The sequence below is a fragment of the Sus scrofa genome, chromosome 2 (assembly GCF_000003025.6).
Source record: "Sus scrofa isolate TJ Tabasco breed Duroc chromosome 2, Sscrofa11.1, whole genome shotgun sequence".
In the NCBI taxonomy this organism is placed as follows: Eukaryota; Metazoa; Chordata; class Mammalia; order Artiodactyla; family Suidae; genus Sus; species Sus scrofa.
In genome coordinates this window covers 21,451,726-21,468,132 of record NC_010444.4, presented here as the reverse complement: position 1 = coordinate 21,468,132, position 16,407 = coordinate 21,451,726, and the positions used below count along the sequence as shown (strand labels likewise).

At 40.5% G+C, this 16,407-nt stretch overlaps 1 protein-coding gene across 15 annotated transcripts in view; it reads right to left on the bottom strand.

The window, feature by feature from the left end:
- The window catches only part of LRRC4C (leucine rich repeat containing 4C), a 1,216,912-nt gene that overhangs the window by 166,073 nt on the left and 1,034,432 nt on the right, over positions 1–16,407 (bottom strand). For 10 of the 15 annotated variants that reach the window (XM_021085270.1, XM_021085271.1, XM_021085272.1 and 7 more), the window contains one exon: positions 8,396–9,101. The exons of 4 other annotated variants lie outside the window; for them this stretch is intronic. The gene's annotated coding sequence lies outside the window, so the exon portion shown is untranslated. Of the gene's footprint in view, positions 1–8,395; positions 9,102–9,645; positions 11,630–16,407 lie in introns of those variants that run through there. One more of the 15 variants, XM_021085269.1, reaches the window with a different exon arrangement.

Genomic DNA, 16,407 nt, shown 5'->3' with positions numbered 1-16,407 from the left:
GCAGGTATATGTTTTCGACTAGGAAAAATGGAAGAACAAATCACAATATCTTTACTGGGGGAGGGGTTTTTAAACATGGGTCCCTAGAGGAAAAATAATAAATGGTGATCTTAGTGATAAAAATATTAGGAAAATAACGGCCTACACCATAAGCTGAATTCAAGGAAGCTCTTCACACTCAAGATGTGTTAGATAAGTGCCCTGCATTTTTGGTTCTACCAACATGTATTGAACATTTCTGTGCACTATATTAAATAGATGTGGGAGATGACAAAATGATTAAGATGAGGTCCATATCCTATAAGAAGTCATGTAGCCTAAATGTCCATCAATAGAGGGTTGGCTAAAGAAAATGTGTAATATACATGCAATAGAATATTACTCAACCATAAAAAAAGAAATAACGCCATTTGCAGTAACATGGATGGACCTAGAGATTATCATACTAAGTGAAATAAGTCAGAGAAAGACAAATGTATGAGATCACTCATATACAGAATCTAATAAAAGTGATACAAAATAATTTATTCACAAACCAGAAACAGGCTCAAAGATTTTTGAAGCCACACTTATGGTTACTTAAGGGGACATGTTGGGGGGGGGAGGATAATCCAGAGGTTAAGATTGGCATATACGCATTACTATATACAAAATCGATAAGTAACAAGGACCTACTCTATAGTACAGGGATATCTACTCAATACTCTGTGATGGCATGCATGGGAAAAGAATCTGAAAAAGAACGGATATATGTATACATATAACCCATTCGCTTTGCTGTAAACCTGAAGCTAACATAATGTTGTAAATCGACTCTACACTAATAATTTTTTTTAAAAGTCACAATCTGGCCGGTTTCAGCCAAGTAAGTATGAGTGATAAGAGCGATCACAGACCTACAAACAAAATGTTGGCGTAACAGACAAGGGGAGAATTCAGTGGGTCTAGGAGAGCTGGGAAAGATTTTCCCAGAGGGGGTAATTTGTTCTGATATTTCACCCAGGAAGACTATATTCCAGGCAAAAGGAGTAGCTCTCACAAAGTTTGAGCTGAAAACAAGCCTGGGACAGCTCCAGAGGAATAAGACTTTCTATAGTTTGGCAGGCAGACATCTCTGGCATCAGTAGGCTGACCAGACTCTATTATCAAAAGAAGCATCTGCATTTTATTCTATATTTATAGAATAGAGAGAAGGGGACATTCCATTTTCTTTCTTAGTATGGTCCTTCTGAAGGAAAAGTGCATGATGGACCATACTGAAGAAAAGCCAGCATCAGAAAGACTAGTTAGAAAGATATCTAGGAGATAACTTGTTATTCTGCATAGACGGATGGAAAAGCTGAGTTCGAAATGGTGCATAGATTGATAAGTAATTTGAATTGTGCTTGGATATATGGGAGGTTAAAGAGATACTGATATCATTTGAAGCTGGATATACATAGGCTCCTGGAGGGAAAATAATCAGGTACAGTTGGTGTGTTAGGAGACTGGGGAAGAAAGCGGGATCTCAGAGGCCATGGAGAATTGGAAATTGCCAACATACACAAGAAGGCAGAGGCTAAAGGTTTGAATGTCATCTCTCAAAAAAAGCTCTGGCAGACATCTCTCAGAGATGCAGAGAGCCTGGGAATAGAACTGATTCCAAAGGGAAGCCCTTGACATTTCAGGAAGGAACAGGAGGACAGGAGGCAGATAAAGGGAAATAAATAAAGGAAGTGATATAAAATGGCACCTCAAACCCTGGAAGGGCATCAGAAAACCAAGGGCATCAATGCTATCAAAGGCTACAGAGGCCAAATATCACAAGAACTGAGATAAAGTGTTGGGAGGGTGCCCACAATCAGAAGCCCACTGGAATTAATTATTATTATTATCATTGACCTTCTCCTTCACACAATCAACACATTTCCATATGATCCAGCATTGTGCAAAGCCTTTCTGTCCATAGGCTATGTTAAGTTGAGTTAGGACAATTTTTCTCAAGACTTTCTTATACATTGTCTCTTCCCCACACTGGGGCACACTCGGATATTACAAAAGACTGACCAAAAAGATGCAAGTGACCTGTTTGTGACCTGTTACCTGATTACAATCTTTGTTTCAGGAAAGAGAGGAAAGGAAAATTATAGACATCTCAATCCCAATTAAAACATTCATGCTGAGTACCACATTCGAGGACAGTGGGCTGCTACACCCATTTGCTACCAAGGGAACACGTTAGCATGTATTGATTCTCATCTTGTCTCTAAGCTCCTAAGCAATGTAGATTGTACTTCCAGCTCTACCATTTTGTTAGTGGATAACCTTAAACAATTACTCAGCTTCTTTGTGTTTCAGTTTCCTAAGGAGAATTTAGGAGAAAAATACATGTTATATTTTCACCATAGTGCCTGGTGCATATGAAATGCTCCACAAATGGTAAGTTACTCTTGAAATTATGAAATTGTACTCATGACCTCCATATCTGTTGAAAACACCTAGGAGCATAAAAAGCTGTCATCGGCTTCTGCCAAAGTTGAAATAAAAGCTTGTTAATACTATATAAGCTGTTCAACATTTTTAAACTTCATTGTAAATCTGACTGACAAGGGGGAAACATTATCAAAAATAATATTACCCATGTTGACAGCAAAGTTGGCAAAAGATTTTCATTTACATATTCAGTAAATGTAAAGAAAACACTTACAGACTTTCAGTTAATAGTCCTATCTCTGCAGCAAATAACCAAAGACGTCAATGAGAAGAAAGAAAGTGAGCTAGCATTTATTGTGTACTGATCATGTGCCAAATACTCAGACATCTTAATTGATGCTCCCAAAATTATTGCAAGAAAAATGACCTCCATTTTTATAGTTGAGGAAAACTGACACATAGCAGGGTTAATTGGCCTACTTAGGATCCCCCAGCTAACAAGTGGTGAAACAAATTTGGAATTCAATGTTGGCCTATGCCAAATTTTACTGTACTTTCCTTAAAAACCCTCTAGATGCTCTCTTCACTTTTTTTACCCTACATATCTGCATTGTGACACTGATTGTGACTCTCTCAGAATACTATGCTGTTCTTCTCCACATTCTGACAACCAGCACTGTGGGATCAGAGATTTTATATTTTTAATTCCTGGGAATCATAAATGCCTAGGTCGTCAATTAGGAATTCAAAATCTTAAAATCTTAGTGCTTGAAAGAATCTATGTTTTTAACCTATATTTAACAGAAAAGACTATAAGACCAACCTAAGGGACATGAAGTGACTTGTATCAATTTTTGCAGTCCATTACTGACAGAAGCAAGAAGAAGAAAAATACAGCACATCACCTAATTGTCAGACCTCAGCTTTTCCAACAGAAGGAAATCGTTCAATGGTGTTTAAAATCTGTGTGTGTGTGTGTCTCTCTGTGTGTGTGTGTGTGTCTGTGTGTGTCTGTGTGTGTCTGTGCTGTGTGATGTCTATACACAGTCAGCACACTCGCTGTCATTTCTCATTAAGTTTCCATGAGTTCCTAAATGCCAGGCTTGGCATGTATATGCATATACATTCATTTCAGTTCTTTGGAAGAGCTATCTCTTAAGTTCAATTAGCCATTCAAAGAATATTTACCTCATGCATACCATGTGTCAGACAAACTCTTCTAAAGTGCTCAGGACATGCCAAAGAACAAACAAAATCCTCGCCCTCGGTTAAGTGTGACGAGCACACTGTCTCAGCCACAAGATCTGCCCAAATCAAGTTTCAATTCTCAAATTTACATTTCTCCAGAGAAAGCATTTGAAGAAACATGCAGCAGACTTTCCACCCCTTTGGAGAGTCCTCTAATGCACTATTTCTAAATTATTCTATTTTATGCTTATATTATAAAATATTTGACAATCTAATGAAAATTTACATTGACAGAGAGTAGATCTTCCACAGTTCATAAAGTATACTCTAATCACACCTAAAAGAATGGCATTGACTAAAGCACTTCCCAATATCTTTGAAAGGGTAGGACCGGATCAAAAATGGTCATATCTATTTACTCCAACTTTGTCTAGTTATTCTTGTTTTTAATTTATACCAGTATGAATGTAGATTAACAGCTTCCCTCAAACAAGACCATACCTGTTTTTTTTTTTCTGCAAACAGTGCACTACCTAAACTAAAATCAGAGATGCTCAATTTAAATGTGCATTTATTGAACACCTGCTGTGCGTGACATATGCAATCTGATTTCATCCTCATAGCAGTCAGTTCCATGTGGTTGTCATTAGATCTACTTTATTTATTTTTTTATTTTTTTAGATCTACTTTACAGATAAGCAAACAGGCTCAGAGCGGTTAATGGCTCATCTAACACATGTGACTCAGTGGAAAGCTGAGTATTCAAATTCACTTAGAATGCCAGAGTTCAAGTTTATCAAATTTCTTAATTGCCTTTAAGAAGCACACCAAAAAGTACAATTAATAAAATGGTAAGAATGTCCATGGATGGTCCCCATCTCTTCCTAAGATCAATGACAATGGTTAACTTTAGGATGCTTTTCCCAAGCTAACAGAGAATTCAAACTATTTTCTTAATTAAAAAGAAGCAGTATAAAAATCCAGTGGGCAACTCCTCAGCCTGACCATTCTGTTATCCACAGATGTGACATCAAGGATAACAATAGTTAGAACAGTAGGATTCTTTTTCCCTCAGAGGGAGAACAGGTTTGCAGAAGCACATTTAGGAAATGGACAGAACACAGGACTGCTGGTGTAGAGAATGGAATTATGAGCAATGACCATGATTGGCAGCCTCAGAAAACCACTGGCAAGTTGGTGTTGGCAGATGCACACATGCAAACAAAAAGGCGCATATGTCTACACGAGATCTAATTCCAGACACTCTGCTGGGCCTTTATCCTTTCAAAAAGTAAAGATTTTTAAATAACATAGGATTTGATTTGTTATAACTAGGAAGACCATAAATCCAAATCATAAACTTGGGGACAATTTTACACCAATTCAATTATACAATTGCCTAGAAATCTGCATTTGTTTTGTGCAGTCCTTGTCCAGGCAATGTAATATGTAGCCAAAATTACACATTCAATAGACAGGAGCTGTTTTCTGCAATCTTTATACCGAAAGAACACACAACACAGTAATAGCATTTTTTTCCCCTAAAATCTCATTGAAGTGTGATTTTTGCCGAGATTTTTTCCCCTATAATTTAAGGACAAAACCTTGATTTTCAATTTCTAGCTGGAAGCAGCATTTCATATCTAAAATGATATAGTGTAAGGACTCTCTCCTTAAGACATCAAAAGAAAAATATGGCAACTACTGTAAGGTCAGTTGCACATTCTCTGGTTCTTAAAAGTAGCCATGAGAATTTGTGAAGTGCCTAGCCGGCCTGTATTCATTCCCAGGAAGTTAATCCAAATTAATCCCAGAACAACCGTAACAAACAGATCTCCTTGGAGGGACTATTATGTTGGGGCTTTGCATATTATTACTTTTAATTCACAATGCTAATTTGTTGAATTCTAATTTGTTGATATTATTCCCATCCCACAGATGAGAAAATTGAGGGCCAGGGAAATTCAAGGTACTGATCAAAGTGCCCAGCTGTTAAGTTAGACGAGGGTGACATTTGAAAAGGACAATATTTGAAAAGCAAAACCCGGCAGCTTTCTGGGCCTGTGGTCCTCGGCAGATTTCCAGTGTACAGCTACCTGCTCACAAATGTCACTCCAAGAACGGTCCTGAAAGAAGTTCACAAAATAAATTTCTGATCTACCACGGCCATAATTTTTTCATCAGCCCACAAACAGGTTACCAAAAATGCAAAGCCAACTCTGACTGCCAAAGCAAAGGAACCAAAACCCCAGTCTGTGCCGTGTGTCCCTAATGTGATACTGATGAAATGATTCACCAGCGTGAAAAAAGATGACATCCTTAGACGCTCCGTCATCTCCAGATTTGAAGAACATGTTTACGTGGAGGTGGGTGGGAGGACACATTTCAGCCCACAGTTTTAAGCACATTCATATTTTCTCTCTCTCTCCCTACCCCCCACCCCCTTCCCTCCTCCTTCCCTCTCTGTCAGTAAAGTTTGTGGGTAGGTGGAAAAGTGGAGGATACTGAGAGGGGGTGACAACGTGAAGGACTGGAATGCACTTTGAGGTCCAAGTGGACTTGCAATGAAGAAATTTTGATGGCAAAAGAAAAGAAAGAGCGGGGTGGGAACCTTCCTCTGATTGGTAGAGCCCAGATGGTTGCAAGGCTGGGTTTCCCAGGTAAAGCCCAGAGCTGAACTAAGCAGTCAAAACCCTCAGAGTACTTTTTTTTTTTTTTTTCCTTCTTCCTCGCTCTTTTGTCCGTTGTGTGAAGTTGCAATTGAAGAGGAACGTAACACAACTTGAGTCAATCTAGGACCACAACTGATAATTTAGCCAGGATCATGTAAAAACAAAACAAGAAAAATTTTGCAAGAATTGCACAATATACAGAAGCCTACAAGGCGTCTGGGGGTGGGGGGGGACACAATGGGAACCAAAACAAAACCCTGCATGATTATTTTCATAGGTTGGTAATTTACTGCCTGATCTGTGTCCCAACAAGAAACATGTGACCAGAAAAATAAATTAGAGAAGTGCTTAGAGGTAGGCTAGTTTAGTTAAAGGGTAATGAAAAGGATAAGTATAGATGAAGTGAGTGAAAGAACAGACTCAGATGCTTTTAGCAGGGAGTTTCTGGTTTCCATTATCGTCCTCTCATATAAATCGAATGCCACGGTTCTTTAATGCCTCTCCAGGGACTATCACTCACTCAATTAAATGTGCCCACCACCAAGTAGGGACCCAGGAGACTGCTGCCTTTCATCTCCTTTGGGATAGGCCAGAGTTGTGGATCTGTCTTTATTTTCCCCAAATAGTATTAAAGTTAAAGTTATCAGAGCTCTTCTATTTAAAAAAAAAAAAAAAAAAAAGTGACTAAGAAAAGATATGCATGTTGGAGACCAGCTACCCTTGAGGTCCAGAGTGTCAGGAATTTATTTCAAGCTCTCCGGAGAAGTACCTTCCTTGACCCTTCTAAATAAAAATGGCAGCTGTGGGGAGAGAAGTAATCTTTCCCCCTCTGGCTGGTTCCTGTCCGGTTTGGATCCCAAACTGACTTTTGTCTGCTCTTCCAAGGCTCCTGTGAGTCCCCCTGTCTCATAGGATTGGACCATTAACCAAGAGTTACGGCTTCTCCAGGCCTCAGTTTCCTTTTTTATTGGCATAAGACCTCTGGGGAGTCTTCTGGCTGTAAAGTTATATGAGTCTATGATTCCCATAGAAGGCCCTGGAGAGATATACAGGAGACTGAGAGGCAGAGTTCTGCTAAAAAATAAAAATAAAGGAGAGCCAGGTCCGTGACCCTAGCAGCCATGGGGGGAGAAAGAGATGGAAAGAGGGGCAATTTTACAGGCTCTCAGGCTCTCTAAGCCTTTTCAACCTCTGAAAAAAAAATGTTTCTTTTTTGGCCTCTTTCCCCCAAGACAAAGTTGGCATAGGAGAAGCAGTAATGCTCAATCCACAGATCTTTATCTAAGTTACCACAGGACACTAAATTTCTGCCTTTTTTTTTTTTTTTTTTTTTTTTTTTTTTTTTTTTTTGAGGCTACACTGGTAATGTTGGGAAGGTATCTGGCAAAACTGAAGACAACTAACTGCCCAAGGCACCTGCATGTACAACCTCCCTATTGCCCACAGAAGTGGTTAGAAGGGGGTGGGGAGGAAGAATATTGGGTCCTCCTGTCATCCTTAGCCCTGGTGAGAATCGAGATATTCCGAAGACCACATTCTAGTCGGTGTTTGCAAGAGAGGGAGGCAGAGCAGCCACCTCACTCTACCACTTCCTCCCCATCCCAATCTCCCTCCCTTCACCCACGCACCGGCCAGAAGCCATCCTTCATTTGCTTGGTTTATTATCATATTTTGGGGTTAACACATTCTGTTGATCTGCAATGTCAAGTTGGATAATGAAATTTAAATTGGGTCCCTTCGATTTCCAATGGCTAAACATTTGTGAATCTAACTCCCAGGGCTGCCATGCAACTTAAATGCATTCTAGAGTGTCAATCACACAGCACAAGACACCCCACACTGCAGCAGCTCTCTTGGGGAGATTTTTTTTTTTTTCTTCCTGATGAACGTTGGCAAAGGCGTTTGCCCAGGATGCAGACAACCTGCATCATTATAGCAAACCGGCTTATCAGGGAGCACAGACTGATGGAGCAAATGCGTGGGCCACCTTCTCCCTATTTTCTGGCCCCAGATAGCACCATACCACGGGAGGGAGGGGGGGGGCAAAAGGATAAAGGGACCAGGAATGCTATATGAATGGAATTTTCTTCATCAATAAATAAGAAAAAAAAGAGGTCACTCACTGTATTTCAGACTGATCACAGCAACATCCAGATGGAAATCCAGGTGGTTAAGAGCAAGCGAAAACGCATGATCTTGACACCAAAAAGGAAAAAAGAAAAAAAAAAAAAAAAAAAGAGGGGGGTGGGGGAAGGAGGTTGCTGAAGAAAATCCAACTGCAATTATCCGTCAATTTTAGTCAACACAGGCACAAATCCAACGGTACTCTGCTGGTTTCTCTCCCCCAATCAATGCCTCATTCTGCCACGGTCAACTTTTCTTCTCTGAAATTTCTTTGCAGATGTATTATTAATTCCCTCTCCTCTTGTGGGAAATTCAAAAAGAAAAAGAAAACACCACCACCATGTCAAGTCTTTACTTTCCTAAAAAAAGCCCCAAACTTTTCATTCCAAAAATATCTCCTTGGCTTACTTCCTCCTTTATAGAAAAAAATGAACATACTTTTCCTTTGTGGCTTCTCCGTTCTCCATTTCCAATCATCCTTTGGGGGGGGGCAAGCTGTTTTATTATTATTTATTTATGTCCGAACACATCAACTCCCGTGGGTCTGACACTGCTTTATTTCATTTTTCAAGGCTCCCTGTGTGCACATATACACCTTTGTGTTAAGATCCAGGTCTCACAAGAAAAAGCTTCCTTCTTCCTTCTCTCTTGCACAATCAGTTTATCCACTGCGTTCGGTTCCAAGAGAGAGCTGCGTCCCGCATCCTTCATTTTTGCAACGCACCCAACCGCCACCGCCACCAAAAAAAAAAAAAAAAAAAAAAAAAAAAAAAAGTCTTTTAGATCGCCGATTCTTTTCCCCAGCACCCCCCTTTCGAAGAATTTGGGGATCAACTTCCCCCACTCGCCACCCTTCCGGCCGGCCCCTTCTCCAAAGATCTGATTAGATTTCTCATCACAACCCAGTGCGCAATTGGATTTTTGATTTCAACCACCCGGCCAGCCACCTTCCCCTCTCCCTCCAAACTCTGTTATATCCTGTCTCCTTCCCTCCACCGCCTCTGCAATTTCATAATCTCACGTTAAATGGAGTGCGGGGGGCGGGGGCGGGGGCGGGGGCGGAGGTAGTGGAGGAAAATTTCAAGGCTCCGTCAGCTGTCAAGAAGAAATCCATTCCTTCCCCCCGCCACTTCTTTTTTTTTTCAAGGCTCGGGGTGGCTTTCTCGTCCTCTGTCCCCGCCCCCACCCCCCGGCCCCCGGTCCAGATCCTCCAGGTGTTGCAGAACTCCACGAACAGGGCCAGGCTCACGGGGGAGACGCGTGACGCGGTCCCTCGCCGGTGGCCCCTGACAGCTCCCGGGTCCCCGTCTCCTCCATCAGCGGGGCAGCGGGTCCGGGGGCGCCGCGACGAAAGAAGTTCAAACTGGGCTTTTATTTCAAACAGGGAGGGCGAAGTGAGGGGCTCGACGGAGTGTTAGGCAAATGAAAAATAGTAAGGAAAGAAAATAGAAAAATAGAAAAGGGAACGAAGGAGGTTAAAAAAAAATTCCTAGTCGCTGGCTCCTCTCATCCTTCTCGAATGAAACTGCAGCTTTGATCTCATTTCCAGCTGCGTCGGGTACATTTTGGAGCCACAAGTTGGTTCCTCTTCGCGCAGACCTTCCCGATGCCGGCTAGTCCTCCTCGAGGAGACGCGTTCCCAGGAGCGCAGCTGTTCCGCGCGGTCCTTAGCGCCATCGCCCCGGCTCGTGGCTCCCAGAGCGGCGGAAACCCCGGTCCCCTTCCATCCACTTCTGCTGCAACTCTCTTCCTTCCCTGCCCGCTCCTCTCTCTTCTCCTTTCCCCCCAAATAATAAATGCGCTCCCAGTGCCGGCGGCAGTTTCTGTCTCTTGGCCAATGCCACGTCTCGACGGTTTAGGTCCTAGATCCCCAAATCTCCTCTCGGACTGCGGTCCCCTTTCCTCTTCTGCCCCTCTTTCTTTCCCCTTTCCCTTTCCCTTTCTCTGCTTGTGATCAGTAAAATACAATTACCCAATTACCTCCCATCATCTTAGCACTGATTGGTCAATTGCATTAACACTTGAAGTCAGGGAAGAGGGGATTGGAGCCTCAGCGGTGTGACACTGCTGCCACCTGGAGGGCAAAGCCAGAACAACTGCGTTTCAAGGCAACCCCCACACTTGGAGGTTAGGAATAGGCAAAGAAACTAAGGGATTGTGTGGGAGAAGTTGTCATTTTTCTTTTTTTTCTAAAAGCCTGCTTGTTTTCATCCAGAAAGCCAGGAGTTGGGGCTACAAAGGGGAAGGCATGGAAATCAAGTCACCACTAGGATTCAAAAATATTAGCCAACACCCAAAGCTGTTGCTTTCAGACAGCTGGACAAGAGCCTCTTCCTTCCCTAGGCAAGCAGGCTGGCCCCAGGTAAGGCTTAACACAGTACCATTACCTAGGATCCACTCATCAGAAGGTATTGGGAAGAGGAGCTGAAATGCTGCTAGGGAGGGAGCCTGTGTGGTCCAGCAGGATAATCTCACAAGAAGGAAACACTGTAAAGGCAAGAGAGGAGCCTTCAGCCTCTTCAGTGTTGCAGTAAATTGGTCTGTTCAGTTTGTACAAGACATCCAGGACAGTTTGACAACTCAATTCCAACATCCCTTGCTGCCGGTTCTGGGCATTTCCATCAACTCATGTAGGGGGCAGGTGGCATATTTCAACTTCACTGGGTCTTAAAAATATGGAGGGGTCCACATAAGAGTATCATTAATAATATATTTATGTTGGTTTCTTTCTCATGATACAACTGTCACAAGGTCTTTTCTGTAACCTTATCATTCTTCATGCCATTCAGGTATGTGACCTTGAGACAGATGTGGAATAGACAAAATGCTAATTCAAACAATAAAATATTATGTATGTTGGAGGAAGGAGGAAAATAAATATTTCTCTGTTTCAGGTTGCATAATAAATGACCTCTGCTCTTATTTACTTTAATTTGAGAGATCAGAAGATGCACTTGGTTTGAAAGCAGTTTCGAAGAGCCTGTAGACTGCTCTTTTAAAGCACATTATTATACTTAAGATTGAGTCTTTAAGTTACAAATCATAATGATAAGTGACATTCAAAAAAAGGGAGAAAAATTTTTACTAAGGGAACATTAGCAGCATATCTAATTTCACACCAGAAATTCTTTTTTTTTCCTGTTCTCTTTATAGTACATGAGTATTTTCTCATGTAGAGTTAAAAAATAAAAAGAACTACATATACATGTTTCTTTGGATACTAAGCACATACTGTAATATGTATTTCAGATGTCAGCACCTAAAAGAGGAAAGGTCTTTCTTTACACTTGGATTGTGATTTATTTATCTTTTTGGAGAATGTTGATGTAGTTATGAATTGCGTCAAAATGTGAATTTGTTAAGGGGTAATGGCATTGCTTCTATTTTTGAATGAATGCTATATTCATTGATTCAAAACACTAGTGGGGAGTTGACTATAAGTTTAATTTGTCTTTCTTTTTTTTTTTGGCCGCCCTGAGGCATAGGCACATGGAGTTCCCCGGCCAGGGATCAGAACCACAGTTTTGACCTAGGCCACAGATGTGGCAATGCTGGATCCCTAACCCACCATGCTGGGGCTAGGTATCAAACTTGCATCCTATCTCTCCAGAGACACCTCTAATGATCCTGTCGTGCCACAGTGGGAACTCCTAATTTGTCTCTTGAAGCTTTTACCCTCATGTGCCAATTACAGTTTATCAACTAATAAACCATTAAAAATCCTACTAGTCACTCTAGATAGCTTCAAAGGAGTCTACCTTCTGGTTCTGAAGTAAGCTAGAAGCCATTTGAAATGAAAATTTTCTTTCTGGGGACTTGGACAGCAAGGGGCAGGCCAGTGATTTGTTTCTCAAAGATGATTATTAGCTACCTACCAGACTTATTTAAAGCCTTCTGCAGTGAACTAATCTGTCAAACAAAGCAGCAGCAAAGGATCAGCAGACCTGCTATAGTTTCTAGGTTTGGGAAGTATGTCAGGCAGTCATAGGCCAAAGGCATGCAGGCTGTTATGATCTGCACTGAATCCCAGAGGTGAATTCCTAACCCTGTGGGGGAAAGAGAATTGCTATTTACCATAAAGAAAAAGGAAATTCTTTCTTTCCCCATTTACCTCTCTGTTGGGCAGTGGCAGTCTCTCTTCCCACTTGACGTACCCACTCACCCTGTCTAACTTTTAATCAGTCATTGGGCCTCTGATTTTTGATTCAGACTCAACCAGTCATTATTGGGCATCCATAAGGCATGTTCTTTTTTGCTTTTTCTCTTTTTTTTTTTTTCTGACTTCTCATATACATCACCTTATTTAAAACTCAAAACAACCCCCTGAGAGATTTTTAAAGACAGAGAAAATGCTACTAAAGCCATATACTTGGTAAATGACATAGACAAGTCTTGAACCCAGTTCTACTCCATTCCAATTCTTCCAGTTTTGCTACAGTTTCTAGGTTTGGGAAGTATGTCAGGCAGTCATAGGCCAAAGGCATGCAGGCGGTTATGATCTGCACTGAATCCCAGAGGTGAATGCCTAACCCTGTGGGGGAAAGAGAATTGCCATCTTTCAATGAAAGATGACCTTACTCAAAGAGAACTGAAATAAGCAGTCAACACGTTAACTGTCATATACATGCACAGGCAAACTAAATCATTAAATAATGGCATAAATATAGATGTTTATTCAGTAGCAGTTGCCAGGTACTATCAACAATGACAGCATATGTGTTGAAGTAAAATTATTTCTAAAAGTTCTTTTAGAGGAAATAATTGCCCAAAGAGGGACAATGGATTGATCATGTTGTCACATTTCCCATTAGCCTATTTAGTCACCAAAAGAACGGACAGGACTGATTCCATTAAAATGAGACGACTTAGGAAAAGAGGGGCACAGTGCTCACATGGCAGGTACTTTTTTATGGACATTGAGAATTCGATGTTTGTTCTCCTCTCCTGATTTGTAGGCATTTGGATGGGGAAGCACAATTGTGTTCTTTCACTGTGTGCTGTTAACTCTACTTGGTGCAATCTTTAACAAACAGCAGAGAACAGCTTCTTGTAATCAAAAGTACAAAATAGCAAACAGAGTAAGCTCAAGCAACTTGGCTTTAAAAACAGAAAGTATGAATGCATCTATTGTGTTTATTAATTTGATCTACTAGCCCGTAGGTGACTCTAGTTGAACACAACCCATACTTAAGATTTGAGTCTTTAGGCTACAAATTCTGGGAATGAATATTCCCTTTTCACTCCCAATACTATTAAAAGGGACCAGAATGCCCTGTGAGATAATTGTGACAAGCCTACTTCTTGCATAATGAATGGCATGTGAATTAACTTCATCAGACCAACTTCTTTGGAAAACTACTTTAATGATCAAATGCCAGTATTGAGTGGGAACTTATTATATGTGTTAGACAATAGTCTGAAAATTGTATTTCATAATTAGAAGGTATCCTAATAGTCATTTTATTCTTTGTTCCTTGAAATGTAGATGAAGATACTAAAGTCCAAGTAGATTTGCAAATTTACTTTTTTAAAAAGTATCTTCTCTACTACACCTACACCCAGTTTCCGGCCTGTATGGTCTTACTTTACTGTGCCTTCATGCTTTAAAAATGTTTAAATAAAACCAGCGCTTAATGATCGGTTATGAGTGCCAAGCATAGGTCCAAATATATTGTGAATGTCAGCACAGGTAATCCTACCAACAATTTTAGGAAGTAGGGACAGTTACCATCCCATTTTATAACTAGTGAAAATGGAATTGAGGTTCGGTAAGGGCCCCCAACTAGGAAGTAACAGAAGTTTTTTTTTTTTTTTTTTTAATGGCCACACCTGCAGCATATAGAAGTGCCTGAGCCAGGACTGAATCCAAGCCATAGGGACAGCCTATATGGCAGCTGCAGCAACACCAGATCCTTTAGCCTACTTGCCAGCTGGGGACTGAACCTGTGCCCAGGCAGCGACCTGAGCCATTGCAATTGATTCTTAACCCACTGTACCACAGAAGGAAATCCAGAAGTAAAATTTTTAACTCAGGTTATTCTGCTTCAGAGATCATCATTGTAATAAATACTTCCCATTATTACTTATTACATTGGATGCAAATCGTTTGCTCATGTCTGCATCCCCAGTAAATCATGGTTGATTTCATGAGGGCATTTTTTTTTAATATTTCTAATACTATGTACATAATTGAATACATGAATTGCCTAAGATTAAAGACATTAGGAAATGGAGGAACCTACACTCTTCTGTCTTTTACTGATTATTCTTACTGTAGTATATAAAATGTTAGAAATGAAATATGTACTGCAATTAAGTAGAAAAACTAAGAAAAGTTTCCACTAAACAAAATAATTTAAGCAGAGAATTATAACTTCTATATCAGTTAGTTATTGCTATGTAATAAACCATTTCAAAATTGGTAGCTGAAAACACTAATCATTTATAATTTCTCAGAAATCAACTGGCCAGTCTGAGATGAGTTAAGTGGGTCTTCGGATCTTGACTGAGCTCACTGATACTGGATCTAGAACAATCTAAGCTAAGGTCACTGGGACAACTCAACTTCCGTCTGTGTATTTCTCTCTTCATTAGCTTAAGCCACAACTTTTCTTGGCAAAAGCAGAAGTCCAAAAGAGCAAGTAGAATGTACTTTTTCAAGTGTGCATCAGATCTGCTGTGTGCATCAGATCTGCTGACTTCCCATTGGTTAAAGCAAATCACTAGGTTGTACCCATCACCAAGGATTGGAGCAGATCCTGCCACCTACAATGGGAGGCCACCGTAAAGTTATATGAAAAAAAAAAGAAGAGCAAAAACCAAAGTGATCATTGCAATGAACCACAAACACCTGTCCTTTACAAATAACAAGTTTCCTTAAAAATGATTACCAGGGTTTGCCATAAAGATAATTCTCTGCATTCAATCAGTCACTGTCTCTATAGATGAGTATTAACCTCCCATTATTTGCCAGGTATTGTGGAAGTTATCACTAACTCCTCTGCTACCTCCACATTCCTGAACCCATCTGTTGATGCTAATTCAGGAATGTCTTGCACATCTGCCAGATTCTAAACTGATTACTTTATTACCAAATTCTCACCAAATTATTTACGAGTGCAAATTACTCTTTGCACTAGTCTTTCTTCTCATCTACCCTACCCCCTCCCTAGGACCTGATAGCTTCTAAGAAAGAAAAATCTGATGACAAAATTTAAAGGAAGAAATAATAAAGGAAAATATGTATAATAACAAAATACAACTGATACTGGGAAAACTATTTGCAAGGCATAGCACAAGGATCCATATTCTAAATCATAAAGAGTTCTTAGGAATAGCTTTTAGAAATGAGAAAGCCTCAAATAAACTTACAGATAAGTGTGTGTGTGTGGGGGGGTGCATTACTAATCAACTTGCAGAAGTACTGGAATTCAACACTTACTGGTACCTTTATTACTTAGCACAGTGCCTGGCCCTATGGCATCCAAATATATTTTGAATGAGTAGATGAATACCCCGTTTACTTGGTTATGGGAGGAAGGTGGGTAGATAGTATGTATGCTAATTAGACACACTGGTGCTAAAACATTAGAATATTACCAGAAATAAGTGGAAAGAGCTGGGGTGGCAGAGGAGGCAGTCACCACCTCACTATGGGGGCAGCCCCAGGGGATTTCACATATAAGAACACTAAACTTGTACAACGCTTCAAAAATGTTAGTCTGCGATTGATGGATGCAGAATTGCTCAGCCCATAGCCAGAGAACACAGGATGAGGTTCATTCTAAGAAAAAAGGAAAAAAAATTTATTGCCCAAAGATTAGCAGGGCTAAAGCTTAGCTAAATTATCTACTCAGTTATGGGAGCGATTTTCAGATTATTAGATGACAGGCAGAGAGCAAGAGAGTCCAGATTTTTGCTGCTCATGAAGCATGCAGAAGTTCCTGGGACAGGGATCTAACCCATACCATAGCCGTGACACAACCCCTGCACCACAAGAGAACTCCTTCAA